This window comes from Notamacropus eugenii, chromosome 6 (assembly GCF_028372415.1).
Source record: "Notamacropus eugenii isolate mMacEug1 chromosome 6, mMacEug1.pri_v2, whole genome shotgun sequence".
Lineage (NCBI taxonomy): Eukaryota > Metazoa > Chordata > Mammalia > Diprotodontia > Macropodidae > Notamacropus > Notamacropus eugenii.
Genome location: NC_092877.1, coordinates 368196136 through 368216059, shown reverse-complemented (window position 1 = coordinate 368216059; position 19924 = coordinate 368196136). Strand labels below are relative to the sequence as shown.

At 43.3% G+C, this 19924-nt stretch overlaps 1 protein-coding gene across 1 annotated transcript in view; it reads left to right on the top strand.

Annotated features, from left to right (window-relative positions):
* Positions 1-19623, top strand: part of LEKR1 (leucine, glutamate and lysine rich 1) — a 180051-nt gene extending 160428 nt beyond the window's left edge. The window contains exon 14 of the transcript XR_011969148.1: positions 14481-19623. The gene's annotated coding sequence lies outside the window, so the exon portion shown is untranslated. The remainder of the gene's footprint in view (positions 1-14480) is intronic.
* The last annotated feature ends 301 nt before the right edge of the window (positions 19624-19924 follow it).

Sequence of the window (19924 nt, the reverse complement as noted above, 5' to 3'; positions counted from 1 at the left end):
ATCCAGTTTAGTCTGTGCTGAAGTTTGCCAAGTCCCCCCATTTGTATGGGTGGTTGATTTCTTTTCCCTTTCAGCTGTCTCTGAAGTAGACCTAGGATAGCATCTAATAAAGCATCCCTGAGCCTGCCTGGGAATATGTTCAGTACTTGATCCCAGGGAGGTGGTATCACTCTGAGGAGTAAACATCCCTTAAGTTTGATCCAGGTCCCCTCTACACATCATTCTTTGCCCAGAGACCTATTCAGACTAAACTCAGCTCTAAAAAGGGTGGGTTTATTGGCTCTAAAAGAAGCCTAGAGCTATATGGAGGAGATGTCAGGTGTTTGCTAGTACATTTTTAGGATTCAGAAAGATCTTGATTCAAGGGGAGCCATGTGGAAGGGTTATTGTCATTCAGGGTTGCCTAGTGACTGTCCTCTTCTGCCTCCATGCATTGTTAAATCATAGCATTGTAGATTTAGTCAGAAGGTCATTTGGTCCAATTCCCTCATCTTACCAATGAGAAAATAGCTATGAAGTAACTTGCCTGAGATCATGTAACTAGTAAGGGGCAGAGTCAGGTCCTCTGACTCCAAATCCAGCACCTGTACCATTACCTCATGCTCTTCTGTGTGTAAAGGCAATACATACAAACCAACTGAAAGTAGGCTACCTTTGTCAGAATATGGGAATCCACAGAACTTGATAGCTTGGACCTAGATGCTCTAGTGGGCACTGTACTTTGCACATGGACCCATTAATGACCCAAAGTTGTGTCTACGGTATCTGAAGTTGGATTTTACATCTTAAAGACATCAGCCCTGTGTAGAAACAAGTCTTTTTAATTGTTGCTAGTGGGTTGTCTTCTTCAGAATCTTCAACATGTATATTCACACATTTGAGAATTCTGATTCTCATTTAATGAATTTCCTTAGTGGCATCATGGTCCTCTCAGAAAAACACTTGTTTTATCACAGCATTTGTTGGAATGCCCTAATTCCTGAATTCTCATAATTCATTTAGCACTTAGACATGATAGTACTTTGTATCCACTAAGAGATTACAATATTTCATTAGATATTCTTTGCAAAAATCCTACCAAAATGAAAGCTGAGAAGCACCAAGATGAATTGATTTGTCCAAGGTTTGGAGTGAATGTGGCTTGTGTGGGTAATTCCTCAAATGGAAGATGGAGGAGGAATTAACACCAAAAGAGGAAACTATAGGAGTAGAGGGTGTAAGAGTAAGAGGGCCACAGGGGGGAGGTGGGGAAGCAGTCCAGAGATTGAGGGGCTGAGTGAGGCTTGAAATGAGCAAGGCTAGCATGAGTATTTCCTCAAATAATCGTTCTGGGGAAGAACTTACCAATCAAAGGTAAAGCCAATGGAAGGCCACTGGGGCAGGAGTGGAGAAGCAGTTCAAAGAGTTATGGGTGACTAAGGAGTTTGGACTTTACAAGGTATCCAATGGGGAAGTATTGAAGGCTAGAGAACAGGGAAATGATATGACTTTCAATGCACATTAGGCAATAGTGTGTAGGATGGATTGAAGTGAGGAGAGATTGGAAGCAAGAAATAGGAAGTTGTTGCATTAGAACAGACTTTTGCCAGACTTGACTCCTATTCCAATGTTGCTGCCTAGTTTTGAGTGAAGGTGGAATCTCAGAATTTTTTAGATCAGTGTGATCAAGGACTTGCCTGTCGCCGTACACCAACAGTGAATCTCCAAGGACTAATCAACATAAAGCAATGGATCCCACTCTTACTGAAACAGAGATAAGATAAGACTACCATAAACCAATGAACCAAAAATCTGAACTTGGGCAGGACACATGAAACACACCCACCAAGGAGAATAAAGAGAAGTTACAGAAACAGACAATCACAGAACTAAAGAGTTGGAGAGACCTTAGGGACCATGTGGTCCAATCCATACACAGAAGGAATCCCCACTATCACACATCTGACGAGTGATGGTCCGCCATCTTGTAGTAAGAACCTATCACTTCTCAAGGCAGTCCCATCATTTTCTGTAACTCTTGTCACCCAAAGTTACCGAAAGAACATCCCATAAATCCTGTGATACTTCAATACACTTGAGGTTTCCACAATCTATGAGCAATCATTTATTAAGCACCTACTCTGTGTCAGACACAAAACCAGAAATGAAACAGTCCCTACCTTCAAGGAGTTCTCCAGCTTCATAAAGGTTACAGTCTTATAGGAGGATACAACATACACACGTAACTATAAGATATAATACATGGTACATGCATTAGAAAAATGAAAACTCATGATGCCCATGCCAGTCATTGGAAGGCTAAGCAAATCTGAAGAACAAGCTGGCGATTCTCCATGACTTGCGCTGGCTTTCTATCAAGAAGATGGCAGAAGGCGATGACCGTTCACATTCCTATACAATCACTTGCCATTTACAAAATGCTTTTCTTACAACCTCATGAGGAAAGGAGTACAGTTATTGGTGTCCCATTTTACAGATTAAAGCCAGAGCTCAGAAGAGTTAGGTGATGAGGCCAATGACCAGTAAGTGGGAAAACCAGAAGCCAAACCCAGGCATTCTTGCACCAAATTCAATGTTCTTACTATCTTATACAGCAGTAGAAATGAAAATGGGCATTAACTTATAACCTCAGAAAGTGAACCCTGGAAGGGATCTTAGGCATTATCTAGGTGCAGCCAGGCTAAATAGAAAGAATACTGGCTTTGGAGTCAAAGAACCTGGGTCTAAATCCTGCCTCTTGCTACATCTGTGAAATTTTGTTGGACCTTGGTTCTCCGCTGTAAAATAATAGAGTTGGATTAGGTGATCTTTAAGGTTCCTGAAAGGAACCCTAAATCTAGGATCTGTTCTGATCCTTTTATTTTACAGGTGAGGAAACTGAGTCCTGGAGAGGAGTGGCTTGTCCTCTCACATCACATTACCAGTCAGTGGCAGATCCAAGGCCAGTTTTCTGTTGGCCACAGCATCCCCACTTCCTTTGATGGGAGTGGGGGCTGAATTGCAGATCACAGATTGGAAATATTAATATTAGTTCTACAGAGTTTAGATTTGGCCTGGATCCCCCCTTAGCCATGGGCTGTGTGTGTTCTTCCTTCATTGCCAAGGAAAGACCATGCCATCAGAGAAATAATGACATGACCTGCACTTGACTTTGTTTTTGAGTGAGGGAGGGCTGTGCAGGTCACCAGTGTCACTTCTCCTCCAGAGCCATCTGAATCCAGTGACCAGATATTCATCAGGATGACTGGAGATGACCCAGGATGAGGTAATTGGGGTTAAGTGACTTGCCCAAGGTCACACAGCTAGTGAGTGTCAAGTGTCTGAGATGAGATTTGAACTCAGGTCCTCCTGATTCCTGCACTGGTGCTCTATCCACTGCACCACCTAGCTGCCTGTCATGGGCTGTAAATTGGTATCAAGTACCGTGCTTAATCTACTGAAGGACAAGTGAGCATAGCCAGTCAGCCAACTAGAATTTATTAAGTTTCTACTATGTGCAAAATACCATGCTAAGCACAAAGAAAGATACAAAGAATGGCATGAGATAGCCCTTGCACTCAAGGAGCTCACAGTCTAATGGGAAAGAGAAAGGGTAAACAACCATGTACAAACAAGCTACAGAGAGGCCAGATTTGGGGCATTCTCCAAGGGTAATCACTGGCAAGAAGGGGGATTGGAAAAGGTTTATTGCAAAAGGTAGGACATTAGCCAGGAAATGAAGGAAGCTAGGAGGCAGGAGGAAGGAGAGAATTCCAGGTATGGATGGGGCACAACCAGTGAAAAAAACCCATGTCAGGAGATGGAGCATCTTATTCAATCAGCAGTAAGCAAACCAGTGGTACTGGATTTCAGTTTCTTTCAAGAAGATTAGAAAGGTAGAAAAGGTCCAGGTTATAAAGGGCTTTTAAAGCCAAACAAAGAGTTTCTCTTTGATCTTGGAGGTACTTTTGAGTGGAGAGTGAGTGATATGGTCAGACCCAGGCTTTAGGGATATAAATTTAACAGCTGAGTGGAGGTTAGTGATGGCCATGAATGATGGACCCTCCACGTGACCCAAACTCAAAATCCTGCTTCCTGTCCTCTTTATCATATTTATGCATGTCCACTGTGATGCTATAAATCTCTAGGAAGCTCAGCGAATTGAAAACAAATCCTCTGGCTACTAGCTATGTTAAGTTCTTCTGGGCCCGTGACAGATCCCTGGTTTCAATCTTCTGCAAATCTCTAAATGTTTTGTTTTGGCTTTTTTGACCTGTGATTTCATGGGTGTTAGGAACTTCCAAGGGGAGGGGAGAGATCAGAGGAAAGGAGAAGAGGAGAGGATTAGTAGCCACAGGATTGGCAATTCTCAAGTCTGTATTTGGCATAAGCAATTTTGCTTATTGTGTACCAATTAGCCCAGGAAGATAAATATTTAAGTAGGCCTTTGTCCAGATACCATCCTGGTAGCAGCAATTGCAGCCTGAATATTTTTGAGCTTAACATCTCTGAGTGGGAAGGGGCCTCGGCATCACATCCCAACTGGACCAAACCAGACATCCCCTCTGCCACATGATCATCCATTGTCTGCTGTGGATCTTTTAGAGTGAATGTTACCACCTATACAAAAAAAATCCCCATTTTGTTTTGGGACTGTTAGGAAATTTTCCCCCACATCCAATTAGAATCTGCCTTTGATGTTGCTTCTACTGTGCAGAAATAGTCCAATACCCTATTTCATATGATAGCCTTTCAAATACTTGAAGAAAACTCTTATGCTCCTTTCCAGCTTGAGTTTTCTCTGCTCTATGATTCCCATTTCCTTGAGATAATCCTTGAGGGATGTGGTTTCCTACCCCTTAACCATCCTGCCCTAATCCGGTTTATCAATGTCCTCCTTCAAACACACCCAGAATTGTAAACAGTCCTCCAGATGTGGTTTGACCAGAACAGTACTCTCACCCTTTCTTTCCAGACACTATTTCTATGAATGTGGCCTCAAATCCCATTAACTCTTTAGTTGCCATGTCCCACCATTGGATCCTTGGACTAAACGCTACCTGAGCTTTTCTGAAGTTTCCTTTTTTGAGCTCACATGTAGGATTTGCCATTTCTTGCTATTTAATTTCATCTTCTAAGATTTTCCTCAATGGTAAAGCCTGTCAGGATAGAGTTTTGATTATCGATTGTGCTTCATATCATCTGTAACTTTGTAAATGTCATCAGTGTCATTAAGAAAAATGTTGAATTTGTGATGACAATTGTAGTATTTCCCTTTTTCAACTAGATGTTTTGTAAGAGCCCTTTTTTAAAAAAATCACCATTTGGGTTTAGCATATTCTAGTTACCTACTTCTGTCATTTTTAACAGTTGAAAAATAATAATTTATTATATATTCCATTGTACATAATGCAAATCCAAGAATTGAACAGAGACATTATTTTGAAATCTTGAAAAACTTTTGAACAGGAACTTGGCATGAGAGATTCATGGGAAAGATTTTTAGTACTTTCTGGAAAGTATCAACATCTGGCATTGCATTGGGTCCCATTAGGAGGAGTACCTATATAAACACATCCATCTCCTACATGGGCTGGGTCAGCCCCAGCATTCATCTTGTCTGTCTCCTAAGAGACTTCCTCTGTCCCCTCACAATGAATGAGTTCTACAGTTGTAATTTTCCAGCCTGAACCTTAAATTACCACGGAATTAAGGTCATTGCCAGTATTCAAGTGACTCTTACTTTCCACTGATTTCAAGGAGGATTTTTTATTTTCATTTTTGAAACCCAGGGCAGCTGCTTCCATGATGTATAACGACAGCCCCAAATGGTACCATTAGGGCTTAAATTAGCATCTTGTCACATCTCAAAATGGGTTCCTTTATTCTGGGTGGGGATGGGGATAACAGGGTGAAGAAAATGAGAAATGTATTTGAGTCAGGCTTAGGAAAGGGACACCTCTGACTTTAGGCTCACCCTTTAAGCCTCGGCCATCGCGTCCCTGGAGGAATAAGTCTTCATCCCTTTTGGACTGAAAGAGGCCTCTTCGTATACTTTACCACTAATCCAATCATAAAACTCTTGTTGGAAACATTTCTGAATTGTACTTTAATGTTAGTTGCCAGTTTTTTCATTTGTAATTACTCAGAAATTAGTCAATGCCCATCGATTGGGGCATGGCTAAACAAATCATGGTACATGAACGTAATGGAGGATTATAGTGCCGTAAGAAATGGCCCATGTGATGAATACAGAAAGACCTGGAAAAACTACATGAACTAACTCAGAATGGAGTAAGCAGAGCCACAAAAAATGGTATCTTCAAGGCACTAGAGCAGCATAAATGGAAAAAACAACCCCAGAGACATCAGAAGTTCATGGTGCCAAATGATAAAGAACAAACTTGGATCTAAAGAAGAAATGAGAAGACACCCCAGCTCACCCCTTTGCAGGCTGGGGAAGGTCCACACATGGTGGACATGGCATATATTTTCAGACTTTTTCCAAAGTGTTAATTGGTTACACAGAGTTTCTTCTCCTCCTCCTTCTGTCATTAAAAAACATACTAAATATATAGGGTGACTTTCTGGGAAGGGCTAGGGAGGGATACTGGGACAAACCACAGTGATGAAGAAGGGCCTGGTCCATGGGGTCATGAAGATTCAGGCACAACTAAATGAGTGAATAACAACAAAAAGCACAACAAATCAACAAAAAATCCCCAAACCAAAAACTTTAGCATCTATAAGGAGAACTTAGAACCATTCTCTACTTCATTTCACTACTGTAATCTTTCCAACCCTGACTAACTGGGGAAGTCAACTCCTGATTCTTTATAAGAGGCTCAAACTGTTGAATGGATTTCCATATTATTTTCATCAAATGTATTCCTCCTAATATTTACTCCCCTCAGTCCTGGGCATGGGGTAGGGGGTGGGGGTAGGAACAGAAGAGAGGAGAATGAGTGGAGAGAATACGTGACTTCGTATGCCTGACAACTATGGAAACAATAACGAGTAAATGTTCAGGATATCCCTTTTTACCCGATATATTGAATACTCCATCAAGCAGTCACTCATGAATCATTCAGTAAGCAAGGGCCATGTGATTGATAGCACTGTGCTGGGCACTGGGGATACAATGGCACAAAGTAAACAGTCCCTGGCATTCAGTCTGGGCAGGTATGTGTCCAATGATAAGGAAGGACAGTCTATACAAAATGACAACAAGGTAATTCCTGGGGGCTGGAGGGCTTGTGCACAAGGTGGTGCTTAAGCAGGGGCTTAAAGGAGACAAGGGTTTTCTCATAGGTGGAGGGGAAGGAGGAGTACATTCCGGAGAAGGCATGCAGGATGAGGTTGGAAATGGGAGTGTGATTTATGAGGACTGGCCAGTTTGTCTGGATTGTAGAGTGCAGAAAGAGGATGAATGCATAACAGGGCTGGAAAAAGTAGCTTGGAGCCATCTTGGGAAGGGCTTTAAATGCCAAATGAGAAAGGTTATATTTTATCATCGAGGCTAGGGGAGCCACTTAGAGTTTAATGAGTGACATGTCAGAGCCATGCTTCCGGAAGATCACTTTGGAGGATGGATTGCAGTGAGAGGAGACTTGAGAAAGGGAGGCCATTTAGGAGGCTACTGGAGCAGGCCAGGCTAGATGTGAGGAGAGCATAAAGATAGTGGCCATGGCAGCAGAGGGAAGATGTCATGGAGGCAGAAACAAAAAGATGGGCAATTTTTTTTTAAACATTATTTATATGAAACTCAAATTTTATCCAAATAAAACTCAGAAAGCTTCACAGAAAGAGATTAGGGGAAGGAAAGATGAGATCTTTCATTTCAGAGATTCATTGAGTTGTAAGGACAATAAAAAAAAAAAGAATGAAAATTGAGATTAATGCAAATTGTGTAGCTGGAATCTCTAAACAGGTGTGCACTTTGAATATAAAAAGAAAGCTCCAGTGCAGTAAACATTAAGCACCTTTCTATTAAGCTCTAAAGTCAATAAGAAAACAGTAAAACCAAACCCAAGCCCTACCATATTGAATTCAGTCTTTTACAGATGGAATTAAGCTTGAAACTAAATGACTGTTCACAGCTCTGTCTTCTGTGTCTGTATCATTGTCACCTCCTTTCACATACAGATCAGGCCTTGGAGCAGGAATGCCCTGAATTCAAATCCTGTCTCACATAATAAGAGCTGGATGAATTTAGCAAGTCATTGAACTTCGCTAGACCTCAGTTTCCCTATGTGTAAAATGAAGGGGTTGGACTCAGTGACCTCTCAGGTCCCTTTGAGTTCTGAATCACTAATTTCAATTTAATCTCTTTCTGCTGGGAAAAAAAGTTTTATTTTTCCTTGTACCTTGTGCAGTTGGAAGTATCCTTAACAACACTTGACTTTCTTTCTGAGAGAGCCTCCTTGTAGGGGTATGTGTTTTGGAATCAAGGTGACCCTTGGCCTATTATCTTCCCTCCCTCCTTCCTGCACCCACCATGCTACAGGTGGGTTATTTCTAATTCTAAAGGACCATTTTTTTTTTCTAAATTTCAATCTTAACACCAGGCAGGGTGTGTGTATGTGTGTGTGCACGCGTCTGTATAAGGTAGCAGTCAATAAGCACAAACATATCCCTCATTACTATTAACTACCTTTTGTCCTTTTTTAAAAAAAAAAAAAATAGATGATGAGACAGGACCAGAAGATTCTAGATGGAAAGGAACAGAGGGAAAGCATGCGGGAGCTATGCTTAGGAATCCGCTAGTCCTGCTCATAGGTCACTTATCTAATAATGGGCAAAGACTTTTACAGATTTATGGGTTTATTTCCGAGGGGAAATCACTTTCCCTTCCATCCCTGGAGATGGGGGCAGATCAATAAAAAGAGACTGGGTAGGTGTGTTGGCCTGATTTCAAAGATCCTCCCATTGCTGGGCCTCCGGGCCTGGTCTGCTTTTCCTTTCATGTTTCTCTCCACCCCTCCATTCTTTTGTATTCACTTTGGCCTCTGAGGCTGCTGTCTGATAGAAAGCTGTTCTCTCTGCTGGAAGGTGGAATTCCTTTCATTGGAGGCAAAACAGTTGATTACAAAAAATAGTAGACTAGTTGATGGGTTCCTCACAGACTCACACATCCAAACAACTGTCATGGAAACCCACTGCATCTGCAGTTTGAGGGCCTGGATTCAGCTCTTGACTCAGTCACTGCCTTCATTTCCGTGGCCACTTATTCATTCTGGGCCTCAGTTTCCCCATCTATGAAATGAGCAAGATGAACTCTATGAGTTCCGAGATCCCTTACGGCTCCATGTCTATGATACAGAATCAATTTTAGGGGTTCAAATGAATTTCCATTACCATGGATTCCTGGAAGTCTTGGGTGGCTCTCAAATGTAATACAAAGGTGTTGAGTAGAGAGAACTTCTTGATGAAAGCCATGGGATATGTGAGTGCCACTGGAAGTGTTAATGGCCTCATTCACACAATCCATTAAATAACCAACACCCATTTAAAAATAATTGGTTGAAAGGGATGTTGTTTGAATTATTTTTAATACAAAAGCAGATGTTGGGTTGTCGATTAGGACTCAACAGCTGCCTGGCTTTTGAGTTATTGACTCTTCCATGTTTCTGTGGTTGTTTTCACAGGCCAAAGGTAAGATCTACTTACCCCATCTGTTTGCCCCCTTGTCACCAGCATGCTGAGTCAGGGCCTGAAGTGATTGGAGCTGGAGCTACATTCAGCCTGGGTATTTATTATACAACCCAGATTTACCGCTGGGTAGTAGGAGCTTACTTGTTTATTTGATCGAATAGCACTGGATTGCGTGTTCGTTTACCCTCAGCATGACTATTTCAATAAGTTACATTTTTCTCCTGTGTTTAATCATTCAAAAATATTTTTCAAACACCTGTGAAGCGCCTGGTGATGAGAGTAGGCTGTGCAGTTCAAAGGGTGGCCTACTAGCAAGATCCTTTTAATAAGGAGAATAGCTAACATTTATAAGGTATGACCTATGTGCCTGGCACATTATTATTTTCTCATTTGATCCTCACAGCAATCCTGGGAGGGAGGTGCGGTTAGGATTCCCACTTTATAGATGAGAAAACAGGAGTTCAGTGATTTGCCCAGGGTCATGCAGCTAACCAGGGTCTGAATCTGGATTTGGACTCAGGGCTCCCTCGCTCTATGCCCTGTGGTGCCCCTTCCCCCAGCTGTTCCATCAAGCCTCAGGAGAGCAAGGCAAAGTTAAACAGCCTTCCTGTGGGCTGGCCGCTCTTCAGCCAGGTCCCTCGTCATCTGCAGAACTAGAGTAAGGACTCATTTGTCTATTTGGTACCCCTTAGTCAAGACATTAAGTAGGTCTTCTAAAGACCTTCCCTGCCAGTATGCCACAGCTGGATGACTTTTGTGTTACATAATCAAGTCCTATTTATTGAAAATGATTCTTTAATCTTTGCATCAATGATGCATTCAGGGCACATTGAATCCTTTCCAGCAGTAAGCGGAGCTTGAATGCTACACCTAATGTCTGAAGCACCAATCGGATGAGAAGACGCTCTTCAAAGGCGCCCAAGGCTGCAGCTCCCCACATCTGCTGCTTGATTATGCTTCACAGCCCAAGACTCTCCTTTATTAATCTGTGGCCAATTGAAAAGGGTAAAAATCAGGGGTTGCCAGCCTCCTCTTCTTATCTTTTTGTGTCGACATTTGGAAATGTCTGCATTCCTCCTCTTTCATTATCACCATGGTTCACAAGTGGCCCCCAGTCAGTTCCAGCGAACTAGCAAACAGCCTCCCTGTGGAGGAAACAAAGAGCCCCGAGCCCATCAGCCGCCAAGGAACTTGAATTCAGAACAGGTGCTGAGCGGGGCTCCGACTCAGAAAGGGAATAATTCCACCTGGGCTCTGAAGGGAAGAAAGAGCAGCGCTGAAAGAAATGAAGAAAGGAAGGCCGGGTTCCTTCCTGCTGCCTGGAGACCTCCTGTCCTTGGAGGGTAGTTTGAATGAATTATTCTTCTGTAAAATATGGCAACAGGGAAAATATTTGCCTTCATGTCAAAACCAAGGCCGCTTGGTCAACTGGATCGAGTTTTCCCCCTAAACACAATTCAGGAAAGATTTTTTTTTTTTTGACTACTTAGAAGTTTGAAATGTTGGTGAAACTTAACAGAGCTATAAATATGTTGCCTGTCCCAACTGGAGAATTGTCCATGTGGGTTTCCAGTTTGATTCCTTATCCTGCCAGCTGCTAGACTCTTCCTTCCCCATCCCCAACTCCCCAATTATCTTACAGACTTTGTTAGGTCTCAACTGCAAACCCGTGCTTTTTGGGTATCCTGATTACGAAAGTGATGAGGTTAGCTCCAGTTGAAATGCCCTATCATCCAGGGGCTGAGTGGATAGTTCAAAGGTCCTGGGACAGGCAGAACTCAGTTCAAATCTTGAATGTGAATTCAATGCTTATTAGCAGTGTGACCCTGGACAAGTCACTTCACTCTGTTTATCTCAGTTTCCTCATCTGTAAAAGGGCTGTGATAGTGCTGTTGTGAGATTGAATCGAGGCTTTGCAAAATTTAAGGGATATGTAGATGCTAGATGTTATATATTGCATGTTAATTTTGTCTCCTTGCACCCAAGGCTCCAGCTCCAAGGGCCGTCTGATTTTTGGTTTTGTATCCTCAGCACCAAGAACAAGTGAGTCCTTAGAAAATGTCTGCTGATTAATTGCTGTTGATTTGCAAATGAAAGCCTTTAGGCCATTTTGAAATTGAACTTCGTGAGATGAGTTGAGATACAGATATGCAGGGTGGCCATTACAGAAGCATTCTACTTTAAGTGAAAACGAAGAGGAATTGGTTGAGGCAGAAACTGTTGATCTCATCACCAAAATCACAAAAAGAAACCTAAGGCTTCACTTCGAAGTGAGGTTGTGGCAAACAGGAAAAAGAGCAGGAAAACCGTGACAAGTTGACCCCACACCTCTCCAGTTTCCCTGGACTTCCTCCATTCCATATCAGCAGTACAATCAGGTCACCACCCAAACTTAGAACTTTGAAAGTCCTCTTTGTCCCCAGCTTCCTATCCTCCCATCTCTGCTATGCTCTCTCATTGACTCTAAACTTCCTTTCCCCATGGATGGCAGAGTTCCCAAATTCTGGCCCCCACTGGAGCTCCGGAACCACATCTTCAATGGCTCACAAGCCCCTCAAACTCCGCATGGCCTAAACATAGTTCATTATCGTGCTAATAGCCTTGTTTCACTTGTCTCAACTTTGTCCTGTTTCAATTAGTCCATCCACTTCACCTTTCATTCGTCCCCTTCTTGCTGCCTTACAGCTGAGTAGAAACAGTCAGAAATTGCACTATGCAGGCAAAAGTTCAAACCCCCACCGCCCCACCCCCTTGCCTTTTTATACAAGGAAACATCAACTGCTTTTCAAGATGTGACATGAACTAGAGGATGGAAGACTGCTGGCTTGGGAGTCAGGATAACCTGGCTCCAAATTCAGCATCTCACACTAGCTATCCAACACCAGGCAAACCGCTTAACTTCTCAGACAGCTCTAGGACTGTCATTTGGCAAAGTAATTGTTCATTTGCATTGATGGAGGGGTTTTCCATGGCAGGATTCCCCACAGGATGAAGCCACAGGTCCAAAGCAAAACAAACCATCGTGTTTGTTTGGCACTATACTTAAAACAACAAAGTACCAGCTATGAGGAAAGCTTAAGTGTCCAGAGTCCACACATCCTTGGGGCATCTTAGCCCATCACTGGACAGGGGACACACATGCGCGCGCACACACATACACACACACACACTCACACAATTGCTATGGGGTATGTGGAAGTGGGACAGAGAGAAGCAGGGCAGATGAAAGCTTCTGAAATGTGTTTCTGCTAATGAAGAACAAATGAATTTTGAGGAGTAATGATATTTCACAGACTACCAAGAGAAAACAGATTCCAGAGCGTGGAAGGACCCCTTCTCTCTCTGCCCACAAGCCCAACATGGACCGTACTGCTGATTGCATGTCAATCTCTCAACCACACTACTGGGCACGTCTCCCGACATGGCTTGTGATCTCCTTGATCTTCTTGTAGCTGCTGAATTTGTCCTCTCTCTTCCTCTATCCTGTTTCTTTCCTGCAAAGATAAATAATGCCCTTAGTGGATGCCAACCTTCTTACCTATCAGAGGCTGTGGGAGTTTGAGGACAAGCCCTTTCTTCTTTTTTGGACTTCACCCTTTTGTCTGGAATTCTGGGATGAGGTGGATTAAAATTTACTCAGATTTAAGCAAACCAAAGAAGTCCAGAAGAAAAAAAGGTAAACACAACACACAAATATACACATGCCCCCAAAGCAACCTCTTCTGCTTTCTGATAATTCACATGAAGGAAAAGGGCGCCACGTTCCCAAGCAGAGAAAAAGATTTCCCCACATCTCAGACTGAGAATCTATCTTCCACGGAATTCAACGAATAGGGCAGGTTGTCTCAAGGCCCACAAATCACTCACTCATAGATAAAAGAGCCAGTTTGGCTGAATTGTAATGTGCATCAGTGGTGACAAACTGAAGTAGAAATTAGGGCCACTATGCTATAGATATCTAAGTGAGTACCTGCATAGGCCTTGCCCTAAAGGGCCCTTCCAGTGCATCCTGGGTCATCTCCAGTCATCCTGATGAATATCTGGTCACTGGATTCAGATGGCTCTGGAGGAGAAGTGAGGCTAGTGACCTGCACAGTCCTCCCTCACTCAAAACATCATCAAGTGCAAGTCATGTCATTATTTCTCTGATGGCATGTCTTCTTCCACAACGAAGGACGCACACAAGAACAAGAATAGGAACACCTCAACTTTCAATAATTCTACAAAGTCTATAAAATGCTTTCCTCACAGCTCTGCAAAGTGGGTGGAGAAAGTGTAATTGTCCCCACAGTTTGTTTTAGAGATGAGAAAACTCGAACTTAGAGAATTTAAGGCAGGCACCTGAGGTCATAAAGCTAGGAGGATTCAAACTCAGGTCTCAACTGCAAACCCCATGCTTTTTGGGTATCCTGATTTCAAAAATGGTGAGGTTAGCTCCAGATGAAGTGCCTCATCCTTCCTGGAATTCTCTCTTCTAGCCTATAGAATGCATTGATTTACCAATTCACACCTTTGGTCCTGAGACAGTGATGAAATATGACAGACACATTTCTTTCTTTTCTAGATTTAAACGGTAGAGTTTATTTCAGAGTCTCACAGCTTATATTTGGTGAACAGTAGATTTAAAATAAACCAGAGATGTCCTTCTCACAATGTCAAATGCTTGTGTTAGCATTTTTACATGTTCTAAAGATGGGGAGAGCTTTAGGTCCAGAAGGGGCAGGTCATTTTCCACCTTACAAAGTACCACCCCCTCCCCCTCTGATATTGTATCTTATTTATTCTGACTTCGTTTGATTTTTTTCAATTAACAAAAATCTATTTTTCCTTCTCATCATTCTCCCCAGATTGGTGGAAAAACAAAATGAAACAGGACAAAACCAAACCAAACCATACCCTTGTGACAATTGTGCAAAGCAAATTTCCACAACAGACATATCCAAATATTTTATTCTACACCCTGAGTCCTTCACATCTCTGTCAGGAGGTGGGTAGCAGGTTTCATTATGAGTCTCTCTGTCTGTCTGTCTGGCTGTCTCTCTCTCTCTCTCTTTCTCTCTCTCTCTCTCTCTCTCTCTCTATATATATATATATATATATATACATATATATAATACACACACATACACACACATACGCACACACATATATAGTCTGTGATTATTGTGTTGTTCAAAGTTCTTAAATCATTCACTGTTGTCTCTACAATATTATCACCAGAGTATAAATTGTTCTAGTCCTCACTTCACTTCCCGTCAGTTCATAAAAGTCATAAAAGTTTTCCCAGGTTTCTCTGAAGGCATCCCATTCATCATTTCCTACAGCACCTGTTAGATTCCCATAGTATAATTTATCCAGCCCTTCCCTAATTGATGGCCATCTCCTTTAGTTTCTAGTTTCAATGGCCATAATAAGCTGGAATATGAGGATAGGGAGGGTCACCCTCCAAAGGTATTAAGTTAGGACAGGAAGGCTTATGATCAGGCCCTCCCAGAAGGAAGCGGAAACGGACAGGACATGAAAAAAGTGAGGAGCAGCGGGGAAGGGAGCTGGAGGATGGAAACCATAAGCCACTTTACATTTTTGCCAGGAATGGATCCTGCTCAGCCCCATGAGATTTGACCACTTACTAGAAGGATTGTGGGTATTGTAGTTTATGCGACATAATCCCAACAGCCTGAAGAAAGGGAAGGGAGAGGAAATGGAGGAACTCAGAGCATTTGGTCTTTGTCCTAGTTCTGTGAAGAGAAAAGAGGAACTCGGAAGAGTTAAGTTAGCTGACCAGAGACACACAGCATACAGGTAGCAATGGTTCTGGACATGACTGATATGGAAATGTAATACAGGAGTCTCTTTCTTTCTTTCTTTCTTTCTTTCTTTCTTTCTTTCTTTCTTTCTTTCTTTCTTTCTTTCTTTCTTTCTTTCTTTCTTTTCTTTCTTTCTTTCTTTCTTTCTTTCTTTCTCTTCTTGTTTCTCAGTGGATGGGGGAAATAAAAGAATGTTTGATAATTTTTTTTTAATTTTAAAAGAAATCTATCTATAGATCCTTTTGAGGGAGGGTGTCCACTGACACAAGTTAAAAACTTCAGATCTAGAGGAAGGGCTCTGCCCATTGGGGTGAACCTTCTATGAACAATTTATGGGAGAATCCGGACAAGAGTTTTATCAGGACAAAATGCCATTGAGAGGTTGGAAGCAATCCATAGTCCAAGGAGATCACACATCTACTGGAGTATCAGAGTTTGGCCACCAGAAAAGAAGAGCAGAGGGTCATAGGAGGACTGACTAATAGGTGCTTAATAAATGTTTATTGATTGATGAACAGCACAACAGCTGCTGCATTACCAACCAACTGGATCTTTGTTCAACTGCCAAACTGGGAAGAAATGCCAGACTTGAAAGCCCTCCACTTTGTTGCCCTTCCTGGTGTCAACTTCAGGGAACAAGATACCCCTTCTAAGATAAACTCATCACATCTAAATTTATGCTGCTGACTCAAGACTGGACTGACTCCATCCTCTCCTCTCTTCGGTTTGGCTAGCTGGAAAGTGGAGTACCAAATTCCTCCCAATGCCTTTAGAGGCAGACGCTAGACTGACAGATCGCTCCACTTTGTATCTGCTGGCCTGCCTGCGTCCTCCACTGAACAAGATGCTCTCCTGCCTGGTACCTCTTAGTGCCCCTTCTCTGCCCACGCCCTTGTGTACTGCCTCTCTGTTAAGACTGTAAGCTGCTTGAGAACAGGGACTGTCTTTCTTTTTGTTCAGTACTTGGCATAGTACCTGGAACACAGTAGGTGCTTCCTAAATGTTTATTGGACTGATTGGAAGGACTGTGCATGCAGATGGGCCAGTGATGGGCATGTGTAGTGACTCTTCAAGGAGTGATTGCCCAAGACACCCTATTACTGATCCAGACTTGCCTGCCAGAACACAAAAGTGTGAAATGAAAATCCCCATTTGGCCAGAGACACACAACATTACAGGTAACAATGGTTCTGGACATGGCCAATGTGGAAATGTAATACAGGGGCTCCTTTCTGTCTTTTCTTTTTTCTTTATTTTTCAATGAGTGTATGTGGGGGGTTGGGGGTGAGAAGTAAAAGAATGCTTGGTAATTTTTAAAAACTTAAAAAGAAATTTACCTACAGATCCTCCACAGATTATTGAGGTAATGCCTCTGTCCCCACTGCAAAAATCAGTCTTTTACAATCTCAGTGTCGGGGTGAGAGAATAGGAACCATCTGGAGGAGGTTCTTGTGGGGACCATCTGGCTTGTCTATTACAGTCACTTGGGCATAACTCAGACTGCCATTTCCCTCCATGACACAGTGGTTCAGCTTCCAAGGAAAGCAGCCATAGGGTCCTGTTTTTTCAGTACAATTTTCTATTTCTGAGCATTTTCACTTTTTCATGTCTCTGTCTGCTTTGGGGTTTCTGCCATTAGATAAATGGCTTGTGATGGCACTGAAGGTTATTGTCCACAGCCCATGGGGATCTCCCCTCTGCATACTGAGCAGTGTCAGGTCTGGGCATCCAGCAGCTGCATCCCTACAAAGCTTTGGGACCAGAGAGACTCTTGCCTGTCCTAGGAGGGAATGTAAGGCTAGACAGAATGAAGTGTAAAAGCTGTAGACAAGGTGAAGATGCCAACTGTTCCAGTGCAGGTGTGCCTACCAGGTATCTCCTTGCACTATTATGCTGAAAAAAACTACTGAGTTTGGAGTGGAAAGAAGACGCAAGCTCAAATCTCTGCTCTGCTCCTTTTACCTGTGTGTTCTTGGGCATGTCACTGTGCCTCTGTGGACCTCAGTTTCCTCATCTGTAAAATGAATGGCTGGGCTTGATCACCTCTAAGGTGCAACACGGGTTTTCTCTTGTCCCACTCCCTGAGGTCACATATAACCCCTCCCCCACAGGTTCTCCAGTATCCTGAGGAGGTTGGACGAGTCTCTGTTTGCCAGCGTTGCCTTGAGCCTCCATGGATTGTGTTTCCCTCCTCCCTCCCTCCTCACTCCTCCTTCTCAGGAGCTCAAGCATCCCTTAACAATCGGAGTAACTTTTACAGAAATATTTATTTCAAAGCTAGATGGTGAGAACAAATGCAAACATTTCCCATGGTGCCTTGAGAGCGTTGTTCTCTTTATACTGTCTCTTTCTCTGAGAAGCGGAGAGGAAGGAGACTCACAGCTTAGTTCAATCCCTACACCCACCACATTCAAAAGAAAAGGCCCAGACTCTGGCGTTTAGGGTTGCCCCCGCTGGGCCTACGGCCTCTGTCCCAGAATCTGGGGCTCCAAGGTCCCCATGGCCTCAGTGACTGGGACAGGGACTGCACTGCCCTGCGTTGGGAACTGAGAAGTCCAAATGACATGGAGGAGGAGGAGGAGGAGGAGAAGAAGGAGGAGGAGGCTTTTGGATCTTCCTCCCTCCCCCCTTAGCTGGTTCAGCTCTTGGGCAGACTTGTACTGGCATCATTTGAAGGAACCCTGGCCATCCTTTGTTCCAAGGCCCAGGCCCAGGCTGGAGGGGAGTCCCTGGAGAGGGGGCCTGAGCAGCTCCCCTAGCACCACGTGATGCTTTTACTCTGGCATCTCTGTCCCATGTAGCACTTTCAGATTGGCCTAACCTTTTTTGCTACATGATCGAATTGGTCCCTGCCCAGCAGAGGTGCCAAAGGCAGCCTGCCCTGTCCCTGTGCCCCCACGCTCTTGGGGCATCAGGGGAGGCAGGTATCCTGATTTCACAGACTCAGGTCACTACCCCAGATTTCAAACCCTCAGCTAGCATGGCTCCAAGGCAGCTTTTGAACTTAGGTCTCTCCAACTCCAAATTCATCTCTCTATCCCAGCTCTATCCCAGTATGCTTAGGATTACTCATCATCAATTAGAAAACGGTCTGTGTCCTTTCCCCACAAACTTGTCCTTAGAGTTAACTCACTGGCAATGTACTCAGCTCCTTCTCCTTTGCTCCCATACCTATGTGTAAGGATGATGGTGTTTGTCTGGGCACCATAAGCACTTAAACCTTTCCCAACTCATCCTGCAGAATAATGGATTCTCCATTACATTGGCTAATCAAATTAGCCTTTCCTGGCCTGCTATTACTGTGCTGTGTGAGTTTGCCAAAGCTGGGTGTCCCTTCCTCCTCTGCTGTCCTCCAGTGCCTCAGTGACCTTGGTCCTCCAAGACTCCATCAGTAGAAGGCCCCGCTCAGTGGGGATGGCTTCTTTGGGACAACTGGACTTGCAGCTGCTGGGGCCAAATCAGTTTAGCCAGAGTGGGCCAGAGAGAGGTATGGATGTTCACAAAGAGCTAGACACACAGTATGTACCAAAGAAATGCAAGGTCATCTGGGAAGGATCTGCAGTAACTGGGAGAATTCAGGAAAGGAGCATGAGGGTGTTCCGAACATGGGAGCATAGACATGGAGACATGTGAACAGTGGCAAAAACAAAACAAAACAAAAAAAACCAACCAATTTTAAAACAATAAAGCTTAAACTGTTCTGGGAGACCCTATATAATAAAACCAGAAATGTGTTCTGGAGCCAGACCAAAGGGTGTGTATTTGACTCTGGAGGGAATGGGGAGCCATTGATGCCGATTTAGTGAGGGAACAGCGTGGTGAGATGAGCTACTCAGAGGGTGACCCAGCAGGGGGAGACTGGAGGCAGGGAGACCAATTTAGTGGGTAAAAAAACCAGTTGTACTTGCAAGCAAATCATGTTTTCATTTGAAAAGTAAATTAGAAAGACCCGCCCATGGCAGAGAATATATAAGATTCTAACCTTGTTCCACTAGTGGAATTGCTGCTGGCAAGCAAATATTGAGAAGTGCAATTGTAAAAGGGGTGGACTGGCAAGAACTGAGAATCCTAGAGCTGAAGGGAACCTCAAGAAGAAAGGAAACAAGCCTTTATTAAGCACCTTACAAATATCATCTCATTTGATCCTCACAATAACCCTCAGAGATAGGTGCTATGATTATCCCCATTTTACGGATGAAGAAACTGAGGCAAACAGAGGTTAGAGACCTGCCTGGAGTCAGGCAGCTAATACATGTCTGAGGCTTTATGTGAACTCAGGTCTTGCTGACTCCAGAGCCTGGGCTCTGTGCACTCTGGCACCCCTCAGTTGATCTGGTCCCAAAGCCTGTTCTTAGGCAGGAAGGATCCTCTTCTCATACATGAAAGACCAGAAGACAGTGAGAATGACAAGAAGAAGCCACATTATATGGCGCCTTAAGGAAGGCTTATAAAGCATTTAAATGCTATTTACATTAAAGCTTCAT